This window comes from Balaenoptera ricei, chromosome 4 (genome assembly GCF_028023285.1).
Source record: "Balaenoptera ricei isolate mBalRic1 chromosome 4, mBalRic1.hap2, whole genome shotgun sequence".
NCBI lineage: Eukaryota > Metazoa > Chordata > Mammalia > Artiodactyla > Balaenopteridae > Balaenoptera > Balaenoptera ricei.
The window spans coordinates 104,717,407-104,724,899 of record NC_082642.1 but is presented as its reverse complement, the minus strand read 5'-3'; the positions used below and the strand labels follow the sequence as shown (position 1 = coordinate 104,724,899).

The 7,493-nt window shown below is 35.4% G+C and overlaps 1 long non-coding RNA gene across 1 annotated transcript in view; it reads left to right on the top strand.

Moving 5' to 3' along the window:
- Window positions 1-4,133: 4,133 nt before the first annotated feature.
- LOC132365446 (uncharacterized) overlaps window positions 4,134-7,493 on the top strand; it is a 152,064-nt gene continuing 148,704 nt past the window's right edge. Inside the window, exon 1 of the long non-coding RNA XR_009503102.1 lies at window positions 4,134-4,195. This is a non-coding gene — a long non-coding RNA (uncharacterized LOC132365446). The remainder of the gene's footprint in view (window positions 4,196-7,493) is intronic.

The following is a 7,493-nucleotide window of genomic DNA, read 5'->3' as shown; positions in this document are numbered from 1 at the left end:
ATGAGGACAGGAACATTCACATATTCAATGCCAGGTAGGATGAAGATTTTTTTAACAATTGGAACTACTATGAAATATACTCTCTGATGAGGCCTGGTTTCTTCCCTCTGCATGACATTCAGTAGGTAGGTGAGGAGGTGGAGTATATCTTGGATTCTACTCAGTCACTGTGGCTAAAGGGAGAGACCACTGATGGCACCTCAGAGCAAGCTATTGAGTGGGGAGCATTGGCCATTTCTGGGCTTATTCAGCCTCTATGTCTGGTCAAAGATCATAGTTTCTGGTTTTACTAAGTAAAAGTAAAAGTACTTTACTTAGTACTTTACTAAGTACCTATCCTCTCAACCTGGTACAGATCACAATTCAATGAAGAAAAGAAAGAATGACAACATCTAGACTTTCCATAATGTTACTGGTGTTTTTGACCCTTGGGTTTTAAATGGTTTTATTTATTTGATAACTATCATTCAACATATTAATGATCTTAAAGGCATTTCTGAGGTTGTGGCTTTCTTAATACTTGAGTAAAATTATACCTTATTTTTTAATTACTTACAATATTCAGAGACAATATTTAATGTGTTTCTTTTTAAAATTAATTAATTAATTAATTAATTATAAATTTTGGCTGCGTTGGGTCTTTGTTGTTACGTGCGGGCTTTCTCCAGTTGTGGTGAGCGGGGGGCTACTCTTTGTTGTGGAGCGCGGGCTGTAGGTGCGCGTGCTCTAGAACGCAAGCTCAGTAGTTGTTGTGCACAGGCTTAGTTGCTCTGCAGCATTTAGGATCTTCCTGGACCAGGGCTCGGACCCGTGTCCTCTGAATTGGCAGGCAGATTCTTAACTGCTGCGCCACCAGGGAAGTCCAATGTGTTTCTTATTACACTTTTAATTATAGAATCAATTCATTTCATTGATTAAAAAAATTCATGCTATATAGTGAATTAAATAAAATATAAAATCTAGTTGGCTTATCCCCTTTCCAGTATCCACCCCCAGCCAATTTCATTATCCGAAGGAAACTACTGTTAACTGTTTGCTTTTCTTTTTATTGTCCCTCAAATTTCAAATAACAAATTCACTCGATATATGATTTACTGACTTGTCAAATTAATATAGTGCCTAATGAATCTCCACCATAAAAATAAGAACTTGTGCATACTAACTTTTCTTTCAATTCTTCATTTACCTTCAATTTTTGTTAGTTATTACCATTTTTATGTTGCCAAACTTTATAGCATTTCATTCTGTTCTTTAAACATTAAGTCTTCTTGCTATGTTTAGATTGATTCCAAATAGTCAAAGGCTAAGGGACCGCATTTACAATATGTTTTTCTAAATATTTTGTGCTACAAAGTCAAGAATGTGAATGGACCCATAGAAAAGAAAATATGATCCTAAGGAATTAAAAATTCACGTTTTACAACAGACCCTTCCAAATGTTAATGTCAAATAAACTTTTTTATTTTCTGTCCAGTCTCCTGCAAGCCTTCTGGGTCATATATGGTACAGGGATTGTAAATTTTCTGAGTTCTGGCATTATAAAACTAGAATCTAAAACTGATTTTGTATTGTTCTCAGATTTTCTTGTTAGTTTGGCAGGGTAGAGAGTGTAATATTCCAGATATTTCTCACCCAGAATTTGAAAACATTCTTTCACCCCTTGTTTCGTTCTAAGAAAATCTGTGTCAGTGGTACATGGTTTTCACTTAAGTGATACAGAAGTATTTAGTGAACACCCCCACTTATGTAGGTAACTCTTATTTCTCTGTAGAAGTTTTCAGATTTTTTTTCTTTATCCTTAGAATTCACAGTGCTGTGTTTAGAAGTTGGTCTTTTTCCTAACAAATCCTTCAGGTCTTTTCAATCTGAAACTTCTTCCAAATAGGGGGATATTCTATTGCATTCTGATTGGACCCTCTCTCCACTGTTTCTGCTTTCTCCTTTGAAAATATTTTTAGAAGGCTGTCAGACTTCCTGCAGCCTTCATAATTTCCCCCTCAATTTCTGTGTGTTTGTTTTACTTTATCATCTTAATATTGGTCTTTAAAATCACTGACTTTATTTTCAACCATATTTCCTTTTCTATCATTCACTCCATATTTATAAAAAGTCACAATGATTGCCGTGTTTTCTGATTGTTCTTTTCTTTGTCACCTGTGATAATAACTTAATATATTATCCAAAGTGATTAAAAGTTTTCTACTGGGATCCTTTATTTTACATTTCCTACTTCACTCTGTTGATACACTTTAAATATCTTGTGATGCAAATATCTTGTGACTATTATATGTATATATATTTGAATAAATTTGTGACTTAAAAAAACTATAATTGTTAGAATAAGTAGGTGTTTTCTCTGACTTTGGGTAAGCATTTTCTAAACAGATCTTTCCCTTGAATAAGGGTTGGGGGACAGTGGCCTGTGCAAGTCGGTAGAGCATGTAGGCAAAACAGCATCCCCATAGGATGTGTGAAGGAAATTTATCTGAAGACATTACAGATCACTGTAATGTAGAAGGAGAAAAATGACCCAAGATAAACTATTTATTGGTGACCCCACTGGGAATTAATGGTGTAACGAAACTTGGATTTTCCCTATTCTTCAACAGAATCATTTTCTAGTAACCTTACTAAACTTTTAAGTCCTTGTGTCTCTTCTCAGAACTTTTTTTTCCATATTCATTTTAATATTTATTTATTTGTTTGTTTGTTTATTTATGCTGGTTCTTAGTTGCAACATGTGGCCTCCTTAGTTGTGGCATGTGAAACTCAGTTGTGGCATTCATGTGGGATCTAGTTCCCTGACCAGGTATCGAACCCGGGCCCCCTGCATTGGGAGCATGGAGTCTTAACCACTGCACCACCAGGGAAGTCCCCATATTCATTTTAAATGAATCTCTGATAATTAACCTCTATCAAGAAGGCTGTTTGTCTTGCTGCTCCTTTGGTAAACATTCTGTTGTTAATGGAAGTGTTATTTTATATACTACATGAAGTTCTTATTGATATTTCGAATCTTCACTATGGGAAACAAGAAGGACCAAGAATAAAATAGAAATGATAAACAAGTGATACATTCCCAGGAAAAGAAGAGTAGTACCGGCCTTCCCTGATGGCACAGTGGTTAAGAATCCGCCTGTCAATGTAGGGGACACAGGTTTGAGCCCCGGTCCAGGAAGATCCCACATGCCGCAGAGCAACTGAGCCCGTGCACCACAGCTACTGAGCCTGCTCTCTAGAGCCTGCGAACCACAACTACTGAGCCCGTGTACCACAACTACTGAAGCCCCTGCACCTAGAGCCCGTGCTCCGCAACAAGAGAAGCCACCACAATAAGAAGCCCGCACACCGCAATGAAGCGTAGCCCCCGCTCACCACAACTAGAGAAAGTCCGCGTGCAGCAACGAAGACCCAGTGCAGCCAAAGATAAATAAATAAAATTTAAAAATTAAAAAAAAAAGAGGGGGGGTACCATCTCACAGTGAAATGTTTCCCAGCTTGTTGAAAAGCATTTGAGAGAATTAAAGGAAGTTTTAAAACATATGAAATATAGATGAGGCAGAGAAATGCTTCCTGGATGGATAGACTGAAAAAAGTTCTTAATGGCAAATGGAAAAGCATGTTTAAAAATTCTCAACACTTGTTTTTGTTCTTTCTAGATTTCTTGTAATGAATGAGTGCTATACAAATAAATGAGACAAGGTGATGTTTGTACTTCACAGGGAATGCCTGATGAGAAATCCTGATGAACTCTTTTGAAATATACCTCATAGCCATCTAGGGCACTGATTTGAAGGCCAGTCCTCTGCTCAGTTCAGTGTCAGAATGTCGATGCTTGCTTGAGTAGAAGGAGACTTTTATTTATTTTCATTTTATTCTTCTTCCAAAAAGAAACCACATACTTTCCCAGCTTGTATTAATTTATGATTAGGAAAAGTGATTTTCAGGTTAAAAAAGAAACAAAATCTGGGTTTTAATATATAGGATGGGATTAATATGAAAAGTATTGTCTAGTTTCTAAATTAACTCAAATATTATTTTATTACTATTTTTTTCCATTATTATAGCCATGTTGTACTACAGAAGCAACAGTCAGTCTATTTACCAAATAAAAAATTATTTCCCTATTAGGAAAACCAGCTGACACATCCTAAGAACTCATGTTTTTAGTAACGAAAAGAAGGTACAACCTGAGGTAAGAACGTCAAACAATTGAGCTGGAATGAATTCACTTTATCTTCAAAGATCCAACATGTTGTTTTGATGTTCTGTAGCTCCTGATGCCCAAATGTATAGGTTTTCATTTGTTTAAGGTCAATGATTTTTTCATAGACGTGGGGTCAGAGAAAAATAAAGTTGCTGACCTTCTGTAATGTGTGTGTGTGTGTGTGTGTGTGTGTGTGTTTATGGGAAATGTTTTGGGAGAGATCTGTCAACCCTTGCTAGGTAGGTTCATTTTGTCATTGACACTTTATCTTGAAAGATGCATGCTGGCATGCAAGGATGCAAAATTTAGTCAATAGAGGCTTTGTTCTTTGACAGACCTTATTACCACTATGCTGACCAACTGAGTGAATATGCCACAGAACTAAAACCATGACTACAATGTTTGTGTTTGTTGGACTCAGCTATATACATATATATATATATATACCCCAGATTATAGATTATAACAGTTTTGGTCTAAGAGTCCAGTTATTTTATGATGTTTATTCTATAGCTATAAGAAAAACAGTATGGAAAGTGTCATTCAAAGTAAAAATAAGAGAAATTTCATGCTATTCCCTTGGCTGATGTCAGCTGCAGTTAGATTGCACCTGGGAAGGATGATATTTGCTTTATGCACCTCCTCAAAATTCAATATTAACAACTGAAATGACCCTAAGGAGCCAAAGGAGGAGAAAATTCACACATTGTTATTATTTTATGGTTCTAGGCAATGCTGATCTTTTAGCAAACTGATCAAAGGAGTTTTGAATCATATTTTTAAAATTCAGTAAACCCTATTATTCTGAGTGGTCCTGTCTCCTGGGAATGCATCACACACTACAGCCGTCGTTTACCATGTGTGCAGTACAGAAGCTCCAGTTGACTGTGGTTACCTGGCCTATTATTGACTAATAGTCTCTGTGTGGACCTAGAGCCTCTCTGTGGTGTCCAGTGAAGCTTCCAAAGCTAACTTTTATTTAAAGGTATAGTAAATGTTAATGAATTTGGAGTTAAGTTTTATATGTCTTACGTAAATTGGTTGCCTGTATTTGAAATATCCACCATTTTGTTTTTGCACTGGCGTATTCAAAACATATCATGATTTAGGTTAACCTCAAATGTTAAATACAGTAAACCATTAGCTCTGCAAGAACTTGGGAAATACGGGTCATTCTTGCATGGATTACTGCAAACTTCCATTAAAATATGGCACACAGACACGCCTTGTGTCTGCTCTCCAATCTGTAAGTTTATCTGTATAAGTCTAATCAAGATTCTACTCGGGACCTAGTATTGGAATTTTAAGTTCCTGCTCAGTACTGGTGACTGTAAACATGATTGGAAGGTCCAATGCATAAATACAAAAGCATTTTATATTAAGTAATAATAATTAGAAGTGGCCCCTATGGAATATATATGTAAAATATGCATGTATAACATTACAAAATGCATTTAGCTCATTTCAGTGTGGGAACATAGAGGCTTTATCTCTCCTAGTATCAGTAGGGACATAGATTCATGACAGACCGTCTTGCGTCAAAAGTAGTTTTCAAGCCATAGCTTAGTAAAAACCTTTTCATAAATTCTATTCATACTGTCCTTACCAATGTCCTTAACTCAGTCACACTTGAGTTTTAGTACTTTTAAGGAAGTTCATTCAGCCACCCTGAAATTGAAAAAAGACGCCCATATATAAACATCATTAATATAGACATTTAAATGAAACTTTTCAGAGAGACTGAGAGAGATTGCAGAATAGGAAGGCATACAGCCTTCTATTAAGTATGTTATTTTCAAGGTATTTTACCTCCTTGAAGTGTATAGCTACTGAAGGTTACAAGGGTTCATATGGAGAGTTAAAGAATATTCCTGGTGTGATATGCCTGATATCAACAAGGTTAGCTATGAAACAAAGAAGGTGTTTTTGAAAAGCATATTGTATTTATTGAATACACGATCACATATATTGTGATACACTTCTTTAAGTGTATTTTCAAAACCCACAGAATAAATCAAATTGATACCATGATTCTTTTTAACAGAACCCAGCATGTGTCAATGCTATTAATATTTGAAACTTTAAAATTTGCTTGTTGCATAGAAGGATAAAACATGACCCCTACCTTGAGTATCTTTGTAAGAAAAAAAGATGCATTTCACAAAGATAATTTCATATTTTCAAGTTTGGGAAGTCTTGTTCAATAAAATACTAAATTTCGCCTTTTCTTTTACTGTTATCGCATCAAGAGTCTATAGATGAAGCAGGAAAAATTAAGATCTCATGAAGGGAGTGAAAGAAAAAAAAACACAGTGTGCTTTGCAAGTAAAAGATAGGCGTTTTAACAAATGATATGACAAGAGATCCTTGGGAATTCATGGGTACAATCTCTAAAACATCATGTAGAAAAGCTTTATTCTGCGGGTCAAAGAAAAACACTGAAACCGAAGGACATGTAGATGCTGAAAAGGAATAATAGAATTATTTAGGATATGTTTACAGAAAAATAAAAACTAAAAAAATAAATTAGATTTTCTGTTTTGCCCAGAAAACATGACCAGGTAAGTCAAAGACTTAGAAGGAAAAAGAATGACTCAAAGGATGATTATTTCAAAGGATGTATCAAAATAAAACACATTAACTAAAGGCCATGCATTTGTACTCTTGGCATATTTATATAATGAAAAATATATTTAATGTTTGTATAATTGTTTAATTTGTTTTGGAGGAAGAGACAGACAGCTGCTAGTGGATGCATTCTAAGTTCTAGAAACTTTGCCTGGTGCTTCTGGTACTTCTCATCTAAACATTATGAAACTCCAAGAGGAAACCATTTAAGTTCCCCTTTTATGAATGAGGCTTACATGATTTGGAAACTTGCTCAATTTCAGTTTCACCCCCCTATCCAGGGCCAGAATGTCACTACAAACCCTGGTCACTCTGACTTGAAGATTGATGTTCCTCCTACTCTACTATGCTGACACCTTACATTTTCAAGCCTTATTATTTTTTATGTTATCTCATTTGATTCTTATGAGAACTCTATAAAATTGATAGAAAATAAACAAATAACCTCATTTTAGAAATAAGGAAATGAAAATCACAATAGAAAAACTGACAGCCTATTTCTGTTTTGTGACGGAGGTGATTTTGGGGGGTCCAAGTTTCAAATACCAGATGAATGTCTTTTCCATATTCTATTATGCTTCTAATGACCCCAGGATGGGTGATAAGATGCTTATATAGAGAGAATTCAGAGTCAGGGTCTAAGCTGTATATGTATTCA